General features: G+C 34.7%; 1 protein-coding gene across 1 annotated transcript in view; it reads left to right on the forward strand.

The window, feature by feature from the left end:
- ERBB4 (erb-b2 receptor tyrosine kinase 4) overlaps positions 1 to 26858 on the forward strand; it is a 1120642-nt gene that overhangs the window by 610876 nt on the left and 482908 nt on the right. The window lies entirely within an intron of this gene.

Genomic DNA, 26858 nt, shown 5'->3' on the forward strand with positions numbered 1-26858 from the left:
TTAAGTTATTTTGAGAGCCCACAATAATAAGGGTGTATTAAATTTACTGAATTCTGACAGACTCAAAGTAAAGTTAAATGCTTAGTCTAGGAGATACAACATCTGAACTGATGTAACACTTGAACAGTGTCACATCTGAGCATTACATCTGAATGTCTGCCTTCAAGTATGCAAAGGCTATTAAGTAAAATAGTTCACCAAAGTAATGCAGCACCTTTTAATGTTTAAATTTCTTAACCCCCTTTGACATTATTTGTAATGGTCAAATAATCTAATTTTGAAATAGGCCACCTGTAACTGACTCAGTGTATATCAAAGAACATGGATGTGGAATCAGAAAAATCTCTGTTTAAATGTCATATCATCACATAAGAGTCCACGTCTCACTGAGATTTAGATTCTTCATTGTTAAAACTGAGAGGAAAATTCCACCTCACAGTGTTAGTTATAGGCACTAACAAAATAAAGCAGGGAACTTGTCAACCATAGTACCTTTCACATAGAGGATGCTTAGGAAATCTTAGTTCTCTTATTGTTTTGTTTTTAGCTTTCCTTTGTGTCAATACACTGACAAAACAATTGTACCTGTTTCTGCATATTCAAATAGGTTCCTGTTGCTTCATTGGGGCTTTGACAAGTGATTTGTTTAGACAAAAAGATGCTCCAAATTTCAGCATTTCTTCTGATACCACTTAGAAATTACTTTAAGTATAAATTCTCTTCCTCGGTGGTGAGAAGCCTGAGGCTTTTCTCTGTCTACTTTCAGTATGATTGCTGCCTTCAGTACTTCACAGCTCTTCTCTAGTCTTTCAGTGTCTCACCCCAAGCACCTGTTGCCCTAGCCCTTCATTTCAAATTCCCATCATCATGTTTCACCCTTCATTGGCCCTGACATTTGTCTTGACCAAGACAAGAGACATATTCATTCTAACTTCTTTTACTGACACTAGAGTCTCTAAGCATTCTTCAGCAGCTCTGTGAAAGGTCTTAGTAATGTATGAGTGGCTTCAACCAGCTTAGTTCAGGGATTGCTCTTAAATACGATGTTTGACAAAAGTACTACCAATATTTACATAAGAAGAAGCACTCAGCATACTGTGATATCTGCAGGAAAAAAAAATGATTCCAAGAATACTCCTAGCTTAAAGTAAATTAGTTGGAAAATGATTTGATCAAAACTAACCTATAGTGAGAATGCTGTGAGTCAGATGAAATCAGCAAAGAGTGGTGCATTCTTATGAAGGTGTCAATTTTTAGATCAGGTCCGCAATTTCTAAAATTGATACTCTAATCAGTATTTTTTAAAGAAGAATTCTTTGATTGTCATATCAAACAGTGTATATTAACTAGAAAAGGAAAACGATAACAATATGTTTATGTGTATAAGTAAAACAGAAATATAGTTGAAAGAAAATGTTATAAAAATGGGATCAGATAGTGTGACCATTTCAGCAAATTTCTAGGACTCGTTCTCAGCTTTAGAGAACTGATGAGTGAATTTATGAAATTGAATGAAGGTAAAATGGGAATATCTCCTGCTATACGACTGATCAGAGGGGAGATTGTTACTGGAGAAATGAGACATGGGAAGAGGGATTTTCAGGGAACAGAACCATTTTTTCTCCACTAGTCATGTTTTCAATCACTAGTACTAAGAAAATCTACTCAGCCCATTAAAAAGCACCCCCCTTGATTTATATCCCATTCAGTTTTCCTAAAAGTTCCCATTCTGTGAGCTACATTCTTTTTCAGCGCTATAGAATCCTTAGGAAAAATTTTGGGAAAAACTAGCATTATGAGAGTCTCTCAGAAAAAGTTCCTGCTTGAGACTTTAAACCCCTGTCATTATTCTTTCTTGTCTCTAAGATACACCAAGATCGGTATGTTCCCCTCCCTAAGAGAAAGCATATACATTCTAAGATAATATGTAAGGTCAACAAATTTCCTTATTAAAGCTCATTTGTTGAGAAACCATGCTTGTTTGCTTATGACATTTAGAGATGGAGGAAAATCTTTGCTCCTTGGGGTCTTAAATGTAGTAAGAGAAATTGATTTGTTATCACCATAAGTCCATGATTTCACTCTGAGAAAAAAAGCAAAGATATCAGAATGGCTACCTCATCTTTACCCCAGGACATTAGCTTTGCCAGGCGTGCAGATACTCAACTGAATAAAGTTGGCAAATTCTCTGCATCACTCCCAGTCACCAAACAACATTGGGGCCAGAAGCATTGCTTCATGGCACATCAGAACTCGAGAAGCAGTGTAAGTTATATTTAGGGATAGCCTGCTACTGTATTTGAGCGGGACTAAAGAACGTGTGGAGTCTTTGACAAGTTTAGTTAGAGGAGTCATCCCCAAGCATGGCAGACCCTAAAACTCTCAGCCAGAGATAAGAAATGAGGCTACATGTTGTTCTCTTCCCATGTTTACCAAAGGCATGATACTGATAATTTCCCATGTTGTCATGGAGTTTCAACTTTACAAAATGCTTTCAAGGTTCCTTTTCTTTGTTTCACACACAGCTAGAAAGTATCTTTATTGTAATTTTACATCTAGGAAATGAGGCTTAAAGTGTTGTGGCTAATAAGGGCACCTTATTCTAGAATCTAGACCTATTTTTCATCTCTTCATATTGTGCCATTGCTAAGAAATGTTTAGGACAATTTCTCTAGGTGAGGCCATAGTCAGTGAAATATTAAAATGGCTGTAAATGTAAACAATCCACACTTTAAACAGCAGACATGAAGGTTGTGTTTTAGAAAGAACTTCCTGATTTTAATTGTTGTATAATACTTTAATACATCATGAATGTATGTATGGGAAATGGTGGTAAGTTGACAATAAAATACAAGCAAACACATAAAATGACAATACAATAAATACTGGATATGACTTTAAAGTATCAGATCTATTAACTAATTTCATAGCTACTGCCATTCTACTACAGCTTTTTTTTTTTTTTTTTTTGCGGTACGTGGGCCTCTCACTGCTGTGGCCTCTCCCGTTGCGGAGCACAGACTCCGGACGCGCAGGCTTAGCGGCCGTGGCTTATGGGCCCAGCTACTCCGCAGCATGTGAGATCTTCCCGGACCGGGGCACGAACCCGTGTCCCCTACATCGGCAGGCGGACTCTCAACCACTGTGCCACCAGGGAAGCCCCTCTACTACAGCTTTTTAAAACTCGAAGTTACTGAACTCAGCCATAACTCAAATGTTTATTAATAGACTCCGTTTTACTGGTAAAGTTAAGGATTCTTTTGGAAAATGATGTCAATTCAAATATTTGTTAACTTTGTTTTCTTCCACTTTTATATTCAAGACATTGTGCTGAGACATGAACTATTCCAAATTATCTCTACCTGTCTTCTCTCAGTAAATATTATATTTCTGACAAATATTTACCCACCAACTGCAATGTGAATGTATTTTCCCCAATTATTATATTATTATTTTTTACTCAAGCATCTCTGTGGAGTTAAGTGCCTTCATTTTAATCTGTTTTACCTTCTAAAGCAACACTGTCCAATAGAACTTTCTGTGATGATAGAAACATTCAGTCTGTTCTCCATAATTGAGTAGCCATTAGCCAAATGTAACTACTGAGAACTTGAAAAGTGGCTAGTGCGATGAAGGAAATTAATTTTTAATTTTACCTAATGTAGTTTATTTAAATTTAAATAGCCAAATGTGGTTAGTGGCAATCATATTAGATAGTGAAGCATTAAAGGACAGCATATTTTACTGAACCCAACGCAGGAGGCAATTAAATTTACAAGCCTGGAGAATCAGAGCACAGGCTCTGAATCCGGACCTCCTCCATTGAAATCCTTTTTTGAGGCAAGTGATACAATGTTTTAAGCCTTGATTTCCTCTTCAAATGAGTGTAATGAGAACACTTAGTTCGTAAGACAGTTGTGAAAGTTGAATTATAAACTACATATAGCATTAAATGCAGTTCCTGAAATAAATGTCATTCATTATTACTTGAGAAGAAGAATGCTTTTGGTCCAAAAAATTGAAACAGTCTATTTTTACAACCATTGAAAGCATGTTTGACTTATATAATCAAATTGTAAATTATAAAAGGTGCCATTTGTGATTTAGGACCTAACCATATTATATTTGAGTAAGCTGGGTTCTGGATGTCGTGCTTTGCTTCTTAATATGCTTTAAACTGCTAGTTATTATGACTTTAGATTTCTGTTTGTCAGAAATCTGACTTTTTATAAATGAGATTTTTATTCTCCCTCTCAGTTCCCACAGTGTAAGCATCTAGTTATAAGTAGGTCCCTATGTCTATTTCTTAAATAAGTTCATTGAAAAAGTTAAGGACTAGGAGATTTTAATGACTTTTACAGCTAAAAAATGATATTGAAAAGTCTGCTGAGAATTATTTCTGGCACAGACAATGCCCATATCTTTAGGATGTTCCAGTTTATGTTGAAAGTTTTTCTTTGTTACATAATATTTATTTAATAACAGATAACAAAAGAAACTCTTCTATGAAACATTTTATCAAATAGGTAACTACGATATTTCATCAAATTTAAGTCATCATCAATTTTGAAAAATTATTTTTGGCCATTGTTTGCACGCCACACTAAAAAAGAGAAAAAGTAAAATCCCAGCATAAATGTAAAAGATTGTATGAAAAATCGAGATCTTAGCAATATTAAATATGAAAATTGTATGCATTTTAGAATTGATAAATTAATAATATATAAAGAATATAGAGATACAACAAACCTCTTATTAGTTTCTGAATCGTAGCACAATAGCTGTTCTTGTAATGGTAAAACTACTGTGGAAGTATTTGAAACAAGTTGCAATAGAAATGGCCAATATTTCATAAATGATGAATGGTATTTTCCATTCATCTGTATCTATCAGAGAATAGGTAAAAGTGAATTTGCATGGCTTAACACCTTTTGATGTAATAAACATTACTAAATAGGAAATTTGAATTATTGTTTTTTTTGTTCCTGGATTTAATTGGCTTATTGACTCTACTGGCAAAAGAGAAGGAAATAATTTCAAAGGTAAAAAAAAAATCATTTATTCTAGGAATGTCCCTTAAACATTCCTCTCTTAGTAATACATATCAGTTAGATTATTATAAGATATCAGAGAGAAAAGAAGATCTTTTCACTTGTATCTTTTTGACCAGTCTACTTGGAAGTTCAGTGCAGTGCTTTTCTCTGTTATTCTACCTCTCATAGTATTTTACCCTTCTCCTACTCTTAATACTTTATGGCCCATTTTGTGAAATATATTTTATACTTTCTAACTATAATTCTATTGTAAGCTAAGTCAAATTGTTTTGGTTATTAAATCATAATAACCATAACAATTTTGAGGAATACCTGCAGGGAAAAGTGAAGAAAAATGATAATCCATAACCTTTTTCTTCCTTCTAAGACCATTCAATTCACTCAATTTCATTTGCACTGTGATACAAATTAGAGCTTTGATTTTTGTGGTATCAGTAATGTGGAAAAAAGCTGATATCAGAAAGAGCATTTTTGATTTTTCAATCTGCTATGAAATAAAGGGACTTCAAACTTTAATTAGATATTTTAATGGCATTTAATGAGCATATTCTGGCAACTATTGACAAAATATCTATTTCAATTTTAATGGTTCCCAAATCCTCTAAACACTCTGCTTTAATGTTTGGTGGGTTGGTTCTATATTATGTAGAATTATACATCTGGTGATGTCTCATCAAGAATCCTACTATAAATTCTGCTAGCTTCTGAACTATAATTTCACTAAAATTCTTTTAGTCTTTGTGTCTTTGTTTTTAACTATACCTACCCCTTTTAGCATAATAAATCTAGGAAACAAAATATCTATATGGCATAATAAATCCAAGGATGTATGTACTACTATTACTATTATTATTAACAATAGTAATAATGATGACATCCATAATTAATAAGCATTTACTGTATATGTTACTGGTTTATAAATATTGTCTCTCTTCTTCCTTATGATAAAACTCCAGGGCTTCCCCGGTGGCGCAGTGGTTGAGAGTCCGCCTGCCGATGCAGGGGACGCGGGTTCGTGCCCCGGTCCGGGAGGATCCCACATGCCGCGGAGCGGCTGGGCCCGTGAGCCATGGCCGCTGGGCCTGCGCGTCCGGAGCCTGTGCTCCGCAACGGGAGAGGCCACAACAGTGAGAGGCCCGCGTACCGCAAAAAAAAAAAAAAAAAAAAAACTCCAATTAGTAGGTTACTGTAGTTATTAACATTTTGAAGATGAAGAAACTGCAGTTTTCAAATATTAAGCAACATGCCACAGAGCTCACAATAATCTATGGGGTTCAGATTTGAAGCCAGGTGGTATAATTCCAGATTTTCCTTTATCACCATGCTATAGAGATTCTGAGAAGGAAGGAGGTCATGTGACACTGAACTTTTATCATCTCCTGCTATGTGTGAATGAATGGAGAATCTGTGAAGTTACTTATATGGTCCAGGTCATACTCCTCATTCAGTCTTTCTTCTGTTTCCTAATGAGGCTTTGATTAGTGTAGATACCTTACTTAAGAAGTTAAATTATTGTAAAAAAGATGCAGACTGCATAAGTAGATTGAATTATTTCTCACAATTTTGAAAAACATTTCTGCAGGCTATTTAGGTTTATTCCTACAGATATTAGGAACGAAAATGATGGAGTGTACTAACAGAATAAAGTGAATTGCCCTAATTGGGAAATGGCCTGATAACCTTTTCTAAAATTAACACTAGAATTAAAAACAAAAACAGATAAACAAGTGTATTTGGTGTGTGTTTTGTTTTGTTTTGATTTAGCTCTAGAAGTTGTACATTTGGTCAAGGTATGTTTTTTGATCCTTGTCTTAGTCTAGTGCTCTTTCTACTATATTATTCCAAAAATGATTTTATTTAAGGTGTTAGAGAGAGGGAGTTAACAATTTTAAAATTTTTTTAAAAATATATTTCAATCTATATGTGCTTAGGTATGAATTCTCATTCACTAAAGGGAAGAAAATTAAACAAAAGTAATTCTAGAGTTCATGTATGACTCAGTTGTAATCCAAATTCACCACCTATCTATACAAAATACTATGAAATTTGACATGTGCTTTATAGTGTCATTCAAAGAATACTGTTTAGTATGTTTTGCAAGGAAAAGATGGAAGAGATAATGAGGTAGTTAGTACTTGGCATACCTATAAATATATCTTTTACCTAACATAAGTAGAAAAGTGAAATGAAGCAGAGAAGCAGCCTATGTCACAGCTATCACTTTTCACATAGTGAATGTGTGGCTGAATTTCACACCTATGCATTACATTGTCATTTCATGTATTTAGAAATTACATGTCATAATGATAAATCTTTGCAATTAAAATTGTATCATGCTTCAAATGCAGGCCTATGTGTTCACAGAAAGGGGTGGGTCAAGAATTAGTGTCTTGGCTCAAGTGCCTCTTAAAAATTAAGAAAAATCTAACTATCACTTGCATAAAATAAATACATCAGAGGTCACAAAATAGGTTAGCAACTCCTTTTCATTGAAGATTATCTGCATAATTTAAGTAGCTATTCAACTGTTTTATGTATTTAATACATATTACTATGGCAGTGACTTATATTACATTTGGTTATTATTAAATATAAAATATTTTTTTAAATGTTTAAAACTGAATAGAATTTGTTGAGCCATTTCATTCAATTTTGATGTCTGATTTAAATTTAAATCAGGGGGAGATTTAGTGTATCTTTTCAGTTCATTTACATTTAATTCATTAAAATATGACTTAGTAAGTTATTCAATACCAGAGTATACTGTGAAACATTTTCCTTCTGAATCACAAAATCTTAGATTTTTAAAGTAGAGATAAAGAGGAATATATAATTGTCAAATTAATAGAAATCAAAGGTTCAAAAATAGTGTATTTCTAAATTTCACATATATAGATAAACATAAAATGATGGCCGCCAAAGTGGTTTTTGTTCTGCAAAACATTTCTAATTAAAATTGCAAATAATTATTTAAGTCAACTAGTTTGTAAAGTTGAAAATGTCCTGTGAACAAGATGCAATAAAATCAGTGAAATGCAGAGAACATACAAAGTTGAAAATCCATACATATCTATAACGTGTTTTATAAGAGCCAACTCTGATTGTTGCAGTTTATAGTTCTCTGATTAGCACTTCACCCATGAAAAAATGAAAAACAATCACAGGAAATTAAGTAGCTTTTGTTGTTCCCAAGACATACTCTGAGATTTGGGCATAAAGTCAGGAATAGTTTGGGGGAGGGCAAAGTATTAAAAATAGAGTTCAGAAGTAAAATGATTGAAGAATTCTTGATCCAGAAATGAAACTTTTTCCTGATAATGTTGATTTATGATCAAAATTAAAATCTAGTTTATGTCATTTAGATGAGAAGGTATGTTTCTAGATTATGAAAATGATATTTCCAACACACTCTCCTCTAGTCCCGGCAGCTTGAAATAGTAAAACAAACCTGATTTTTAAAAACTGATAAATGTGAAATTTCATACTAGCACTGCAACTAACAAGGGAAACGTCAAAATCATTTAAGTCCTGTCCCTCAGTTTCCTCATCTGAAAATGAGAACTGAATGAAAGAATGCATCCAAACTGCCTAGCATAGTGATTAGCACAAAATATATGTTAGTTCCCTTCCTGTTTCCTCCTTCTTTATATAGTCCTCAATGGAGTGGTAGTATTTAAGAGTATTATTTTTTTAGTCAATCCTTTCCACATCTCTATGATGTGTTCTGTATTGGTTCTTTATTGACAGATGTATTTGATTTTAGTAAAGCCTAACCTCACTAGCAAACAGAAGATTCATATTTTCTTCCCACTTGTACCTTAGATATATCACCTAATACCTCTTGCACTGAGTTTTTAATTATGAAATAGAAGAAGAAATTTTTGGTTTGTTTTTAGTTTTCTTTCTTTTCTTTTTTTTTTTTTTTAATCACATGATGATATCTTCCTGTTGCCTACCATCCTGGAAATGTTCTAAGGCAAAGTGTGAGTCACATTTTCTTAGTGCTCAATTTCCTTTCTTAGAACAAGTGAGGGCATGACATTAACCCTCCCAAATCAGCAGAGAATGATATTGTATTTTTATTTTCTGAACACTTGGGAACTGAAGTTCAAGCTTTTAATTAAAAATGCAACTCCACGTGGGTATCTAGGGACTTTATTAGGATTTAATTGTTCATTGTCTATTTATTTCCTAGCATAGTCATAACAATGTGCTGTAGCAATAGTATCCACATGCATTTACATTTAGCTATATGTCATTAAAGGTAGACCCACTATTCTTTTTTTTTTTTTGACCCACTATTCTTTTAATAAATTGGTTTACTTCTCTGCTAAGTCTGTGAAACCTCAGAAAAACAACAACAACAAAACAAAAATTGTGAATGACTTTTCGAGAGAAAAAGAAAAGAACATAAGCTGAGCAACTAAACCAATTTAGTTGATTTTTAAATACTGAGTTTAAGCCAAGGTTTCCCAGTGGTGCCAAGCAAATCCTATTCATTTTTGTTCATTTCTTAATTTCTTAGTTCCTCTCAAGGTATTCAAATATCTCTGCTGGGTAGAGCTACCCATTCAGCTAAGAACTTTTTTCCCCAGAGATTGCTTTTATACTGTACCTGAAACACATTAATCATTGCTTCCTTTTAAATCCCATTACACAAGAAAGAATGGAATTTGAATGCCTAGGTATCTCATGCTTTGTTCTAAATAAGCAGAAACAATACAAAGTATATTTTTCACTTCTCCCTACTTACTGAACTTGCAGTAAGGATATTTTGATGACTTATTTTAAAAAGCTAAGATCGATCTTAAAAGATTTTTTTGGGTTTTTAAAAAATAATTAAAACACCTACTTATTGTTTGCTTGAGAACTTGGAGGTCTAGAGAAAAGGCAGGCTGGTGCTGATAGTGTTTTGGGAGCTCAATTGTTATAGCACGCCTGGGGCTCTCTGTCAGTGTGTGAATCAGAAATGAACTATGTGCTGTCAAAACAGTGGAGATGTGACAAAACTGCAGAGAGGCAGCTTGGTTTCTAGACTCAGTGACCACATGAAGCTCAAGGGTTACGCTCTAAATTAGAGTCTTTACTCCAAAGATAAAGGCTTAGGAAAGCCTTCTTAAGGAGTTTCACGTACGTTTGTAGATTTATATCATGTTTGTAGGTACCTTTTACCCCATAAGTAAGGCAGAGTTTCTGAGACTTAAAATTGAAAAGTGGTAGTATATAAAATATTACTCATTATGTTAGATTACAGAATCAGCTTTCTGTAAAACAGTTGTAATAATACATTCATACAAGTGAACAGGTCGTATCTATGTCAAAGTCTTAAAAAGAAAAATAAACAGACACATACCCGAAATAAGCAAAAGATAAATTAGAAGAGCAAAGAGAGGAACAGAAAAATAGGCTTATAACTAGATAACAGAAAAAGACGATATCTATCTATCTATGTAAATAGATAGATAGATAGATAGATATAGATCACATATCTCTCTCCAAGTAAATATAAAATACATATATGTATATGTGTATATGCATTAATATGCACACATACACAGATACAGATATTCATGCATTTGTGCATGTATATTTCCTAACTATGATGCATAACCATGCATATTGTGGTGGTGTTGACACATATCCAAGGAATAGCATAATAACTTGTTATAATCCTAGTTTTCTAATCATAGTCTGGAATAATATTTGTCTTCCAAGAACTCATTTTCATATAAAATCAATCTAATAGAAAGTAGTATGGAACTCAGTACACTGAATGGCAAATGAGTAATTCATATATGTTTATATCTATCAACATGGCACTGAAACCTTTCGTGTGTCTTGGGAAATGTGCCCACAGGCTGAAATGAATGTACAAAGGCATCACATGGGGAGAAGATGCTGGAGGGGTTTTATTTGATGTTTTCAAACTGCTCTAGGGTCTGTCTTGCAAGAACCCTTTTGGTTTTCTTTTTTATGTTTTAAAACACATGGCTTTCTTTTGAGATATTCTGCGAAAAGTAAAAGAGTAAATTACAAATGAACTACGCAATCATATTCTCCTCTCTTTCTTTCTCTCCCCTCTCTCCCTATCTCTGTCACACACACCTCTCTCTGTGTCTCTCACACCCACCCCCCCACACACACACTCATTCTGAAGATAAACATTCCATTTCTGTATATGTATCTACAGAGATAGATGCCACAGTCAACAGTTAGGATTTGAGAAATCACATACCTAGAATCTGAGATCACAGACTGTATTAACTGAGGGCAAAGTACAGAAAGATGACACTGAGTTGAGTACCTATTACATGCACCTAAGTTTTCTTTTTGTCTGTTTATTAGTTTGTGTATTTATTTATTTAAAGTTATTAGAAGATTGACACTTTTCTCCCACTAAAGGGGACAATTAAAAGTGCTTTCACCCTTGTTCTCTTAAATAAAGTTTGAAACTAGGCTTCCAGTCACCCTAAATTTATACCTAAGGCATTGTTTTAGGAACTATAGATTAGGAAGAAGTGTTCTGCTAAACGTATTTTCAATATGCCACGTAAAGATATTTTTTATTTAAAAAATAAAAACTTAACCAAAAATTCAAACTTTCTCTAAGTGATTCAAGTAATTACTTCCTTGAAAGGCAACAAAACATAGGTTTGATGTCATATTAATATCATTTTCTTATCATGAGCCCTTCATTATTAACTCTTAAACTAAAGCTGACCAGTCATGGGAAGCCTCATATAACTATTCAGAATACTGAGCTTGCAAAGGATGAGTACATCTTGAAGCCTTCATGGTAAGAGGCATGCTCTTTTTCCTCCCAGGAAGAAAACATGCTACTAAACCTCTGTTTGCACAGAAAAGTTTTTTTTAAAGAAGAGTTTATGTTGCTCTGTGGTTTAGACGTCAGAGCTCTTTAACCAGGGGGAGCCCCCAGGCTGGCATTTGATAACAGTGAACAAACAGGCACAGTTCTCTGGTTTTCACATTGCGGGCTTCTCCACGTGACAATGACGGTTGTGTTCCCAGGGGTGGGTGGTAGAGGGGTTGGCTTTGCTGAGAACAAACCCACTCTTTATAAAAGGTTACAGTTATTATTCTCAGGGAAAATTCAAAAATATAATTCTACATACAGACGAAGTTCAGGGCATGAAATTTAACAAGATTTTTTTCACTCTTGAGGCCAAGGTCTCAGTGAAATTTAACAAATCATCAGTGTCCTGCCTCTGTCCTTAGTGAATCATTCTTGCTGCTATTGGGATTGTGTGAATATTCTAGGTGTGTGACCCATGTTAAATGGTGTTGTTTCTGAGCAGACCTGTTCCTGAATTTCAGGAGGATAGAAGACTTCAGTTTTCCCTTCTTCTTTGAGTGCCTTAGAATTATATGATAAACGAGTGTCACTGATGTACTACTGTATGCATTATAAAAGAAGATTGAATTATTTTTTAATAAAAGAGATTACATAGTAAATGCTAGAAAGAGTAAATACTGTAAGAGAATACATAGTAAACACTGTTTTTAGTATACGTGTAAATGCTAAAGATTACAGAAGAAAATACTATTGTATTTTTCCAACAGTTATGCTGATTAAGTTGTATTTACATTCCTTATACAGATAATTAATTTACTTAATTTACAGATAAGGAAAACTAATCAACCAATCAATAAACTGAGGCGCAGAGAGGAAAAATGACTTTTCAAAGGGCACAGGGTTAGAGCCATATGTGGAATCTGATTGTTTTGAACTTTGCCTAGTGGTTTTATTTTCCAGAATGTAAAGCTAATATGGTTGTCATGCTTTTTTGCTTGAAAGCATTTTGTTGATGTGCAGTCAGATAATTGTCTCTGTTTACTTTAGAATCTCATTATTTACATAAACGGGGCAGTAGATAAGCCATTCTCATTATTTCAGAAGCCAGAAGTAAAAACAAATGTCCTTTCCATTGCTTTGGTTGTAGTATTGTACCTCTATGTTCTGAAAAAGTGTAGTGCCTATTTCTTCTAAGTAATGAAATGAGGCTAAATATAGATAGGTAGATACATAGATAGATAGTTTAATGGGCAGAACATATCCACATTATATTTAAATTTTCACAGTAACAAGTCATTTGTTTTAGCTTATTAAAAACTTTGCATCTATGGCCAGGAATTTATTTTCAAAACTCTGCACAATGTGCTTTAACCAATAAGTCGCTGTTTCTACTTTGCCCTCTGCCATTCTGTCTTCTAGAACCTAAACCTATCAATAATTGTAGCACTTATGTTAAGAGATATAACTTAATCAGGTCCTGCTTGTAGTCATTACAATTGTATAATGAAACCCAAAATCACCACTATTAAAATTTTGTTTCCCATTTAGCTTGAAGTCCATGTTCTCGTAAAGAAAGTAGCTTGACTTTCTCATGTGTGGCTTATGAAATTTTGCTCATTACATTAACAGCCAGTATTTGTAGGTCTCATATATTAGTATACAATGTCATAGATTAATATCACATTGAACCAGTATATCTTAGGATAGAACAGCTCTTATTTTATGCATGAAATTAATAAACAGTGACTAAAAGAGTGGGTTAGGAAATGTCTGGGATTCTGTTCAAAGAAGGCATAGCTGTGTGGATGGTGATATAAGGGGCACCCATGGAACAAAATAAGGGTATCAGTTACCTGGGCATGAATCTGGATTGAATTTAGAGAACATGTACCAAAATAAAAAAAGTATAGGTAGGGATGATATAAACACAAAAGTCAATTTTTTCCCAGTTCTTAGTTTTGGGGGTTGGGTGAGTTGAATGGTATGTGAAAGACTTGTAGTAGCAGTTGTGTAATCGTACTCTTCTGTTTAGCAAGTCTTTAGGCAGTATGTATGAATCATTAGAAAAGGGAATTTTATGAAAGAACAATGGATTAAATTCATTACTGAGATGAAAGCGGTTAATGTCTGTAAAATTCCATTCATGGTACCTGGAACTCAACTGCCTGAATTTCAGATGACTATACGAAGTAGCAGCCCCTATCTGCTATCACAAGTCTTTGCCCACCAATCAGGAATAGCCCTTACATACCCTTGACATAAGTAGTACATAAATACTTCTTAGATTTATATGAGCAAGACATTTCTAACTCTATATGTTTGGGCCATTATGCATTTTGAGTCTTCTTATGACAGCAGCTAATGTTACCCTAACTAATTCTGAGGCTATATAAGAAAGAAAAAACTTATGTAGGAAAACTTCTGACACTAGAGCAGTGGTGTACCAAGGGTGGACTTGTGACAATTCTCCACCTTGGGTATAGCATAAGGGGTACATTGTTGAGAATGTGAAACAATAATAAAAGCCAATCTTTTAAATTATTACCATAGACCATGAATTATAACTATGTTAGTTATAAAATACACCTTAGTAAAAAAAATTCTTTTATCATTCTAAATTCTAAAAAAAAAAAATGCTATGGTTACTCTTGAGTTTTTAAAATACATGTGCAAGCTTCAAATCAACACATTTTAATTGTATATCCTTTAACAAACTTTGGTTTACATGGAAGTTAATTTGGAAAATCTTAATTCTACAATTGACCCTCTCCATACAGAGACTCAGCTACACACTTTAGTTTGGAGAATAAGTTTGTTCAAAATGATTTAAAATTGCTCTGCACAGTTCATGTGACCAACTCATCTGTCATTACATATCACTGTGTTTAATCCCCGTGCATATGTGTGTATTACTTACACCTATAGTTTCAAGAAAAATAACAATAATAGCAATGGTACATGATTATAAAGGTGAAGCAATAGAACTTGAGTTATTTCAAGTGTATTATTATATGTGATTGCTTCAGGTCCTTTGTGTTTAAATTTTAAACTAGTAAAGCATTGCAAGCTATAAGATTAATACTTTGTTTAGTAACTAGCAAATTTTAGTTCACATGTGAAATAATTTTTACTGATTTTGAATAATATCTTACGAATTAAATTTTATTTTTCACTATGTATGAATTATTTTAAACCAAATAACAAATCATGAGCATAATGATTACTACATGATTATTAATGAACACAATTTTGTCATATAAAGAAGGTATTTGCTTAAGGTATGGAGTATATTAGGTATGCCACTGCAATAAAATATATTCTTCCCACTTGGATGCATTCTTTAAGTTCTACTACAAAATAAATAATGACAAATAAGTAAAACACCTAAAATCGAATGCATATTACAGTAAAGTACATACTAATAATAGTCCACATTTGTGTCATTTGTTTCTATGGGGGACTGGATGAGAGCATGTGAGTGTAGCTTTATAACCATTGTTTTGTTGGGAAAATACATCTAAAAGCATGTTCAATTAAACACTGGCTAGTATTACCATTTTAAAATGTAAAAGCAGTAATATAAGATGTAGTTAAACAACCGTGGCTTAACATCCAGCTTGGCCGTACTTTTAGCATCATTAAATTCTAGAACTTGACTTCCACTTTCCACAATAACCATGTTTATAGATAAGGTAGCAGTGGCTCAGAGTTAAAACTGTTTGCTGAGTCACTTAGCTTGCTCTCAAAATAATTAAATTGGTATTCCAGATTTTCTGCCTTCAAAGTACATAACCTAGCACTGCATGGCTCATAATAAATTTCATAAACGTCACCTTTAAAGCATAGCTTACTTGCTTCTTCCACTCCACCTCAGGTAATCTGGGCTATTAGGCAGATTGCTTGCAATGAAACAGGTGCCCAGTAAATATTTGTTGAAAATTTATAAATTGTGGTCTAAAAGAGCTAGATAAGTTGGCCTGCATATTGCTCCTTTGCCATCTAGAAAAGACTATAATCCATTTCTATTGATTCTTCGCTGAGAACATTCCACAAAATCATTTGCCTTTGAAGAGAATATATTTAAGAGACAGAAGTAGGTACCTTGACATGCCCAATATTCTATTACCATATGTACATACTATTTTTTTTTTTCGATTTAGGCTATTTCCCTAATACATTTTGAAGTTCCTAAACCTTCCATGATTAAGGAGAATAAGACTACAGGCCAGGGGCAGCCTAGCCATGCAGGTTTCATCAGCTTTGGTAACCAAACTGCAAAGTGTTCTCTACCCACAGGATCAGCTCAGCGTCACTTTTTTAAAATGCATTTTATTTTGTATAACAGATAGGTTCATTCAAAACATGCTCCAAGGACTTATTTTTTTTAATTAATTTATTTTTTATACAGCAGGTTCTTAGTTATCTATTTTATCCATATTGTATATGGATAAAATGTAATGTATATACGTCAATCCCAGTCTCCCAATTCATTCCACCACCATCATGCTCCCCGCCCCCACTTTCCCCCCTTGGTGTCCATACGTTTGTTCTCTACATCTGTGTCTCTATTTCTGCCTTGCAAACCAGTTCATCTGTACCATTTTTCTAGATTCCACATATATATGCATTAATATACAAGATTTGTCTTTCTTTCTGAATTACTTCAATCGGTATGACAGTCTCTAGGTCCACCCATGTCTCTACAAATGACCCAATTTTGTTCCTTTTGTTCCTGAGTAATATTCCATTGTATATATGTACCACATCTTCTTCATGCATTTGTCTGTCGATGGGCATTTATGTTGCTTCTGTGAAACAGAAATTGTAAATAGTGGCTATTGTAAATAGTGTTGCAATGAACATTGGGGTGCATGTGTCTTTTTGAATTATAGTTTTCTGTGGGTATATGCCCAGTAGTGGGATTGCTGGGTCATATGGTAATTCTATTTTTAGTTTTTTAAGGAACCTCCATACTGTTCTCCGTAGAGGCTGTGTCAATTTACATTCCCACCAACAGTGCAAGAGGGTTCCCTTTTCTCCACACCCTCTCCAGCATTTGTTGTTTGTAGATTTTCTGATGATGCCCATTCTAACTGGTGTGAGGTGATACCTCATTGTAATTTTGATTTTCATTTCTCTAATAATTAGTGATGTTGAGCAGCATTTCATGTGCCTCTTGGCCATCTGTATGTCTTCTTTGGAGAAATGTCTATTTAGGTCTTCTGCCCATTTTTAAATTGGGTTCTTTTTATTTAATATTGAGCTTCATGAGCTATTTATATATTTTGGAGATTAATCCTTTGTCCCTTGATTCATTAGCAAATATTTTCTCTCATTCTGAGGGTTGTCTTTTCATCTTGTTTATAGTTTCCTTTGCAGTGCAAAAGCTTTTAAGTTTTATTAGGTCCCATTTGTTTATTTTTGTTTTTATTTTCATTGCTCTAGGAGGTGGGTCAAAAAAGATCTTACTGTGATTTATGTCAAAGTATGTTCTTCCTATGTTTTCCTTTGAGAGTTTTATAGTGCCTGGTCTTACATTTAGGCCTTTAATCCATTTTGAGTTTATTTTTGGTGTTAAGGAGTGTTCTAATTTCATTCTTTTACATGTAGCTGCCCAGTTTTCCCAGCACCACTTATTGAAGAGACTCTCTTTTCTCCATTGTATATCCTTGCCTCCTTTGTCATAGATTAGTTGACCATAGGTGCGTGGGTTTATCTCTGGGCTTTCTATCTTGTTCCATTGATCTATATTTCTGTTTCTGTGCCAGTACCATATTGTCTTGATTACTGTAGCTTTGTAGTATAGTCTGAAGTCAGGGAGTCTGATTCCTCCAGATCCGTTTGTTTCCTTCAAGATTACTTTGGCTATTCGGGGTCTTTTGTGTCTCCATACAAATTTTAAGATTTTTTTAGTTCTGGCTCTGTAAGAAATGCCATTGGTAATTTGAAAGGGATTGCACTGAATCTGTAGATTGCTTTGGGTAGTATAGTCATTTTCACAGTATTGATTCTTCCAAGCCAAGAACATGGTATATCTCTCTATCTGTCTGTGTCATCTTTGATTTCTTTCATCAGTGTCTTATAGTTTTCTGATACAGGTCTTTTACCTCCTTAGATAGGTTTATTCCTAGGTATTTTACTCTTTTTGTTGCAATAGTGAATAGGATTGTTTCCTTAATTCCTCTTTCTGATCTTTTGTTGTTAGTCTATAGGAATGCAAGAGATTTCTGTGCATCAATTTTGTATCCTGCAACTTTACCAAATTCATTAATTAGCTCTAGTAGTTTTCTGGTAGCATCTTTAGAATTATCTTTGTATAGTATCATGTCATCTACAAGAGTGACAGTTTTACTTCTTCTTTTCCAATTTGTATTCCTTTTATTTTTTTTTTTCTCTGATTGCCATGGCGAGGACTTCCAAAACTATGTTGAATAATAGTGGCAAGAGTGGACATCCTTGTCATGTTCCTGATCTTAAGGAAATGCTTTCAATTTTTCACCATTGAGAATGATGTTTGTTGTGGGTTTGTCATATATGGCCTTTATCATGTTGAGGTACGTTCCCTCTATGCCCACTTTCTGGAGAGTTTTTGTCATAAATGGGTGTTGAATTTTGTCAAAAGCTTTTTCTGCATCTATTGAGATGATCGTACAGTTTTTATTCTTCAATTTGTTAATATGGTGTACCACAGGGATTGATTTGCGTGTATTGAAGAATCCTTGCATCCCTGGGATAAATCCCACTTGATCATGGTGTATGACCCTTTTAATGTGTTGTTGGATTCTGTTTGCTAGTATTTTATTGAGGATTTTTGCATATATATTCATCAGTGATATTGGTCTGTAATTTTATTATTTTGTAGTATCTTTGTCTGGCTTTGGTATCAGGTTGATGGTGGCCTCATAGAATGAGTTTGGAAGTGTTCCTTCCTCCACAATTTTTTGGAAGAGTTTGAGAAGAACGGGTGTTATCTTTTCTCTAAATGTTTGATAGAATTCACCTGTGAAGCCATCTGGTCCTGGACTTTTGTCTGTTGGAAGATTTTTAATCACAGTTTCAATTTCATTACTTGTGATTAGTCTTTTCATATTGCCTATTTCTTCCTGGTTCAGTCTTTGAAGGTTATACCTTTCTAAGAATTTGTCCTTTTCTTCCAGGTTGTCCATTTTATTGGCATAGAGTTGCTTCTAGTAGTCTCTTATGATGCTTTGTATTTCTTCAGTGTCCTTCATAACTTCTCCTTTTTCATTTCTAATTTCAATGATTTGAGTCCCCTCCCTCTTTTTCTTGATGAGTCTGGCAAAAGGTTTATCAATTTTGTTTATCTTCTCAAAGAAACAGCTTTTAGTTTTATTGATCTTTGCTATTGTTTTCTCTGTTTTGATTTCATTTATTTCTGCTCTGATTTATATGATTTCTTTCCTTCTACTAACTTTCTGTTTTGTTTGTTCTTCTTTCTCTAGTTCCTTTAGGTATAAGGTTAGATTGTTTATTTGAGATTTTTCTTGTTTCTTGAGGTAGGATTGTATTGCTATAACTTCCCTCTTAGAATTGCTTTTGCTGCAACCTATAGGTTTAGGATTGTCATGTTTTCATTGTCATTTGTCTCTAGGTATTTTCTGATTTCCTCTTTGATTTCTTCAGTGATCTCTTGGTTATTTAGTAATGTATTGTTTAACCTCCATGTGTTGGTGTTTTTTACGTTGTTTTCCCTGTAATTGATTTCTACTCTTATGGCATTGTGGTTGGAAAATATGCTTGATATGATTTCAATTTTCTTAAATACCAAGGCTTGATTTGTGACACAAAATGTGACCTATCCTGGAGAATGTTCCATGTGCACTTGAGAAGAAAGTGTAATCTGTTTTTGGATAGAATGTCCTATAAATATCAATTAAATCTATCTGGTTTATTGTGTCATTTAAAGCTTATGTTTACTTATTAATTTTCTGTCTGGATGATTTGTCCATTGGTGTAAGTGAGGTGTTTAATTCTCCCACTATTATTGTGTTACTGTCGATTTCCTGTTTTATAGCTGCTAGCTTTTGCCTTATGTATTGAGGTGCTCCTATGTTGGGTGCATATATATTTATAATTGTTATATCGTCTTCTTGGATTGATACCCTGATTGTTATGTAGTTTCCTTCCTTGTCTCTTGTAACATTCTTTATTTTAAAGTCTATTTTATCTGATATGAGTTTTGCTAATCCAGCTGTCTTTTGATTTCCATTTGCATGGAATATTCTTTTCCATCCCCTCACTTTCAGTCTGTATGTGTCCCTAGGTCTGAAGTGGATCTCCTGTAGACAGCATATAAATGGGTCTTGCTTGTTTTTGTATCCATTCAGCAAGCCTGTGTCTTTTGGTTGGAGCATTTAATCCATTCACATTTAAGGTAATTATCTATATGTATGTTCCTATTACCATTTTCTTAATTGTTTTAGGCTTGTTTTTGTAGGTCCTCTTCTTCTCTTGTGTTTCCCACTTAGAGAAGTTCCTTTAGCATTTGTTGTAGAGCTGGTTTGGTGGTGCTGAATTCTCTTAGCTTTTGCTTGTCTGTAAAGCTTTTGATTTCTCCATTGAATCTCAGTGAGATCCTTGCTGGGTAGAGTAATCTTTGTTGTAGGTTCTTCCCTTTCATCACTTTAAATATATCATGCCACTCCCTTTTGGCTTGTAGAGTTTCTGCAGAGAAATCAGCTGTTAACCTTATGAGAGTTCCCTTGTATGTTATTTGTCGTTTTGCCCTTGTTGCTTTCAATAATTTTTCTTTGTCTTTAATTTTTGTCAATTTGGTTACTATGTGCCTCAGTGTGTTTCTCCTTGGGTTTATCCTGCCTGGGACTCTCTGTACTTCCTGGACTTGGATGGTATTTCCTTTCCCATGTTAAGGAAGTTTTCGACTATAATCTCTTCAAATATTTTCTCTGGTCCTTTCTCTCTCTTCTTCTTCTTCTTGGACCACTATAATGCGAATGTTATTGCGTTTAATGTTGTCCCAGAGGTCTCTTAGGGTGTCTTCATTTCTTTTCATTCTTTTTTCTTTATTCTGTTCCACAGCAGTGAATTCTACCATTCTATCTTCCAGGTCACTTATCCGTTCTTCTGCCTCAGTTATTCTGCTACTGATTCCTTCTAGTGTATTTTTCATTTCAGTTATTGTATTGTTCATCTCTGTTTGTTCTTTAATTCTTCTAGGTCTTTGTTAAACATTTCTTGCATCTTCTCGATCTTTACCTCCATTCTTTTTCTGAGGTTCTGGATCATCTTCACTTTCATTATTCTGAATTCTTTTTCTGGAAGGTTGTCTATCTCCACTTCATTTATTTGTTTTTCTGGGGTTTTACCTAGTTCCTTCATCTGGATCATAGTCCTCTGCCTTTTCATTTTGTCTGTCTTTCTGTGAATGTGGTTTTTGTTCCACAGCCTGCAGTTTTGTAGTTCTTCTTGCTTCTGCTGTCTGCCCTCTGGTAGACGAGGCTATCTAAGAGGCTTGTTCAAGCTTCCTGTTGGGAGGGACTGGTGGTGGGTAGAGCTGAATATTGCTCTGGTGGACAGAGCTCAGTAAAACTTTAATATGCTTGTCTGCTGGTGGGGCGTGGGGTGAGTTTCCTCCCTGTTGGTTGTTTGACCTGAGGTGAGCCAGCACAAGAGCCCACAGGCTCCTTACTGGTTCTAGTGGTGGACTCTGGGTGGGCTCATGAAAAGGAGTATTTCCCAGAGCTTCTGCTGCCAGTGTCCTTGTCCTCATGGTGAGCCACAGCCACCCCCTGCCTCTGCAGCAGACCCTCCAACACTAACAGGTAGGTCTGTTTCAGTCTCCTCTGGGGTCACTGCTCCTTCCCCCTTTGTCCTGATGTGCACACTACTTTGTGTGTGCCCTCCAAGAGTGGAGTCTCTGTTTCCCCCATTCCTTTCGAAGTCCTGCAGTCAAATCCCACTAGCCTATAAAGTCTGATTCTCTGGGAATTCCTCCTCCCATTGCTGGACCCCCAGGTTGAGAAGTCTGACATAGGGCTCAGAACCTTCACTCCAGTGGGTGGAATTCTGTGGTATAATTGTTCTCCAGTTTGTGAGTCACCCACCCAGTGGTTATGGGATTTGTTTATTGTGTGTGTGATTGCACCCCTCCTGCAATTTCATTGCGGCTTCTCCTTTGTCTCTGGTTGCCAGATATCTTTTTTGGTGAGTTCCAGTGTCTTCCTATCAATGATTTTTCAGCAGTTAGTTGTGATTCTGATGCTCTCACAAGAGAGAGTGAGTGCACATCCTTCTACTCTGCCATCTTGAACCAATCTCTCCAAGGACTTATTTTTGAAGAAAAAAAAAATTAAGAAACAGTTGCAAAAGAATTAGTAATCAATGTATTAAGTTAAAAACATTAATTTCATAATGTATGTTTGAATTAGTGGAATTTTTTAAGATCATTCAAGGAAAAAGAACAAGAACTTATTATATACAAAAAAATTTGATCTTCATTGAAGCAAAAATTATTTCCTAATCTATATTTCAGTGATTCTAAATTCAAACTGTAGTATTTTTTTCCCTGTAAATATTTATGTGCTGTGTGTGAAAATAGGTCCTTTTTAGAGGTACTTATTATGACAGACACTGCACTCTCTAGTTATGTTTAGCAGCTTATGACCATTCTTAATTTGGAGTATATATATATATTTAGGCATGGAGAAAGAAAAAAATGTATATGTGTGTGTGTTTGTGTGTGTCCGTGTGTGTCTTTGTTTGTATCCTGCTGACTACACAGCTATGATGTTGACCTCGTCAAGGCTGGTACTTATGTGGCTTTCAGACATTCCTCGTCATAGCCGATTCACTTAACCACTTCCCTTCAGCAATTCTTTGTCTTTCTCGCCACAGTAGATAACAATTTTCTTTGGCCTTTGCCTTTTCAGCTGGCTGTAGAGCTTGAAATTCCCTAGTGCTGCATTTCACTTTTATCTGTTCCTACTTAATTGAGGCAAGGAATAGAGTTTAAGGTTAAATGCAGAATATTACAAGATCAATTCCTCCAATTAAAAATAATTTTATTATACTCTACCTTCAAAACAATACAAGAGATAAAGAGGAAAAAAAGTATGACACGGGGCTTCCCTGGTGGTGCAGTGGTTGATTGTCTGCCTGCCGATGCAGGGGACACGGGTTCATGCCCCAGTTCGGGAAGATCCCACATGCCGCAGAGCGGCTGGGCCCGTGAGCCATGGCCGCTGAGCCTGCACGTCCAGAGCCTGTGCTCTGCAATGGGAGAGGCCACAACAGTGAGAGACCCGTGTAACTCCAAAAAAAAAAAAAGTATGACATGGAACTATCTTCCTACTTCACCCTTCTCTATTTATTGTTAAAGATTATGCATATTGCTGAGTTAAAACAAGAGTAGTATAGTCTTGGTTAATAAATATTGCCGTGTATTTTATTTGTGTTATTTTAAAAAGAAGCCTTATTTTGGTTCCAATTTGACTTTATTCCATCTTTCAACAATGATAGTAGCAGAAGTAAATTGGTGATGGTTACATCTTTGACATTATAAATGACAAAACATTTATTATTTTTATAGTAAGCTTTCTCTTTTTAAGGTTTCTCTGTTGACAAAATCTCACTAGCATTAGTGCCATTTTAGCAAGGAAGTTTCTACAAAGAAGGAGCATTTTTCTACTAACTGGTGGCTGTTACTAGTCAGTATTTTCTTCCTGTGTGTATAGCAAATTATCTCCAACTACCCTTGAATTTCAAAGCTTTATTATTGCCTTTGACTGTAGACTCGCTGATTATGTGATGAAAAGGAAACTTTTCACAATATTTATATTTATGTCATAGAGCAATTATTATATTTCAGTTTTCTTTAACCACTCTCTCAAGCTCTTCTATTGCCAGAATAAAAAGAGTACTTCCACACAAAGCTTTAGATATAATGGTATCTTGGAAAGGGAAATATATGGATAGGGATGAAGATAAGTCCTTCATCTTGGTTCTTTTTCTGTCTTTGTTAAAATCACTTTTGTCTTACTTTATTTTTCACTTAAATATAGTTTACACGGGCTTCCCTGGTGGCACAGTGGTTGAGAGTCTGCCTGCCGATGCAGGGGACACGGGTTCATGCCCCAGTCTGGGAAGATCCCACATGCCATGGAGCGGCTAGGCCCATGAGCCATGCCCGCTGATCCTGTGCATCCAGAGCCTGTGCTCTGCAATGGGAGAGGCCACAACAGTGAGAGGCCCACGTACTGCAAAAAAAAAAAAAAATATATATATATATATATATATAGTTAACACATAAGATTATATTAGTTTCAGGTGTAAGACATAATGATTTGGTATTTGTTTATATTGCAAAATGACCATCACAATAAGTCTAGTTAACATCCATTACCATATGGTTACATTTTTTTTCTTGTAATAAAAACTTTTAAGACCTACTCTCTTAGCAACTTTCAAATATGCAGTACAGTGTTATTGACTATAGTCACCATGCTGTATATTATATCACCATGACATTGATTTTATAACTGGAGGTTTGTACTTTTTAACCCCCTTCACCTGTATCAATTCCTATACATTAAAAGATATGTTTATTAGTTATTTCATTTTTTACTCTACATATGTGACTCTTAGCTCTATGATTATGACCAAAGAGATATTACCAACTTATTCCCGCTCTTCTCCCTCACTGTTGTCCACAATGTTATTTTTGTTTTTCTTTTTCTCTCTGTATACCATGAGGTGTGTTATCTTTGTTTCACTTCTCTAAATGTAATCTATAGCAAATCACTATATTCATTTGACTTATTTAATATGTATCTAGCACTCTTGATGAAATAAATATTAAATAGACTATTCAAGCATAACTTTTAAATTTATCTGCTTTTCTATTTTTTAATATCTAAATTTTACTGGATAACAAATGAAAGTAGTATAACCATTTCTGGTGAAACTTCATAGTGTTCCCTGTTATCTCTATGGCTAGCCCTTGGGAAACTATCTGGTTTCATTTCATGTTTGCAAAAGCATCATTCTTCAAGTTTGGTATAAATTATAGCCCCGCTACCAGCAGCCTCAAGATGCCCATAGTTCCTGGATTGTAGAGAATTCGTATGAGCAAGTATTTCCAAAATATTTTAATAGGAGTACAGACACAGGAACCTAGTGTGGGGTTTCCATGAGGATGGCAAACATGATATAACCTCTCCTAACTAGAAAAATACTCACTTTAAAACTCAGTTATCAGCAACCTCTTAAAGGTCAGATCTAAATGGAAACTCAGGTGAGGGTATATCTCTGTACACCACTATTAACTTCATTTGAACCATTTCATTTTCTGCCACTCAGCAAGGCAGTGCAAGGCATACTCTCCCCTCTCATCTCGTTAAAACCCATTGTTCTAAGTCTTGCTCAGTGTTTGCAATTTATACCTCCTTACTTTGAATATCCCTATGGCTGTCCACTTTTACAACCAAACTTCTTCATAGTTATCTGCACATTTTGTTACCATTTTCTCACATTTATTCAAATGTCATTTTACACCATTCAATTAAACTCTTTTATTTCAAAAATGCCAGTGACCGCCATGTTGCCAAATCCAATGATAATGTCATATCCCATCATCTGTCAAGTTATCCATTCTTTGTTAGATGGACATCCTCTCAGGCTGTTTTATTTTCAGTCCCTTTTACAGGCTCCTCCTCCTCTACTAGACCTACAAATATTGTGGTGACTTATTTATATGTAAAACATTTCCAGTATTATATCAGAGGGTTTCTTCTGAATTCCAGACTCACAAATACAAATGTACATATAGAATTTACATAGGATGACTAATATATATTCTAGCTTAACATCTCCAAATGTAAATTCTTGAAACTTAGTTCTCACCTCCCAAACATTTTATCCATTTGTCTTACCATTTCAGGAATTGGTATTGTTGTACATTTGAATGCTTAAATTAGAAACCTCAAGGGCATTCTTATTTCTCCTCAGCCTCCATCTAATCCATCAATAAGTCCTATGACTGTCTAAACTGTATCTAGAATCAATTTCTCTCTATCTCCACTGCTGCTATCCTGGTCTAAACCAGCGTTAGTTCTCACTTGTACTATTGTAGTTGCCTTCTACTGGCTCTTGAGGTTTCCATTGCCCACCTAAAATTCAGTCCTTTCAAGGCATCTATAATGATCTTTTAAAAACATAATTCTGGTGATGTCATTGCCTCTCAGCACCTTCCGTTTGCACATGGAATGAAATACAAATCCCTTAATGATGCTTGTAATGCCCTACGTGTTCTCCCTAACATGCAGTTCACTCAGGTCCCAACCTTTTCATGCCAATTCTCCCTTCTTTTCTTCACTATTCACACTCTGCAAGATGTTTCTGTTTCTAGAATATACCACTTTACTTTGCATACACTTTTTCTTTTCCTTGGAGTACTTTCCTACTATCCTTTATCTGACCGACTCTTCCTTCAAGTCTTAGTTTTATATTTACATCTTCTGACAGGCTTTCTCCAACAATCCACTCCTCCTCATAATCTAAATTAGATTCACCAACCCACCCCATTCCCCCTAGACACATTTGTGTGCACTGTGCATAATTATTTTTACTGGTGTCTTTGTACTAATTATCACAACTTGTAATTACCAATTTATTTAATTTACAGTTATATTATTTCTGTTCCCCGCTAGGGTGAAACTCTGTAAATGTTGGAATCATATCTGCCTCATTCACCAGTACATAGCAGAGTTTTGTGAAGAGCAATGATCTCAGTATTTAAGACATCATCAATTTTAAGAAAAACTGTTATTTTATGTATCGTTAAGTAGAAAAAAATGTTGATGATGAAACTCTAATACAGTTCTTTTGTATCACTTAATACTTTTGCAACATATTCAAAGAGGCTTTTAATATTAAAATTTTTAGACAGGAATTTTAGCATGTCATCTTATGCATGCATAAAAGTACAAAAAAAAAGAGCAAAATAAATTGGT

This window comes from Phocoena sinus, chromosome 7, assembly GCF_008692025.1.
Source record: "Phocoena sinus isolate mPhoSin1 chromosome 7, mPhoSin1.pri, whole genome shotgun sequence".
NCBI classification, from domain to species: domain Eukaryota; kingdom Metazoa; phylum Chordata; class Mammalia; order Artiodactyla; family Phocoenidae; genus Phocoena; species Phocoena sinus.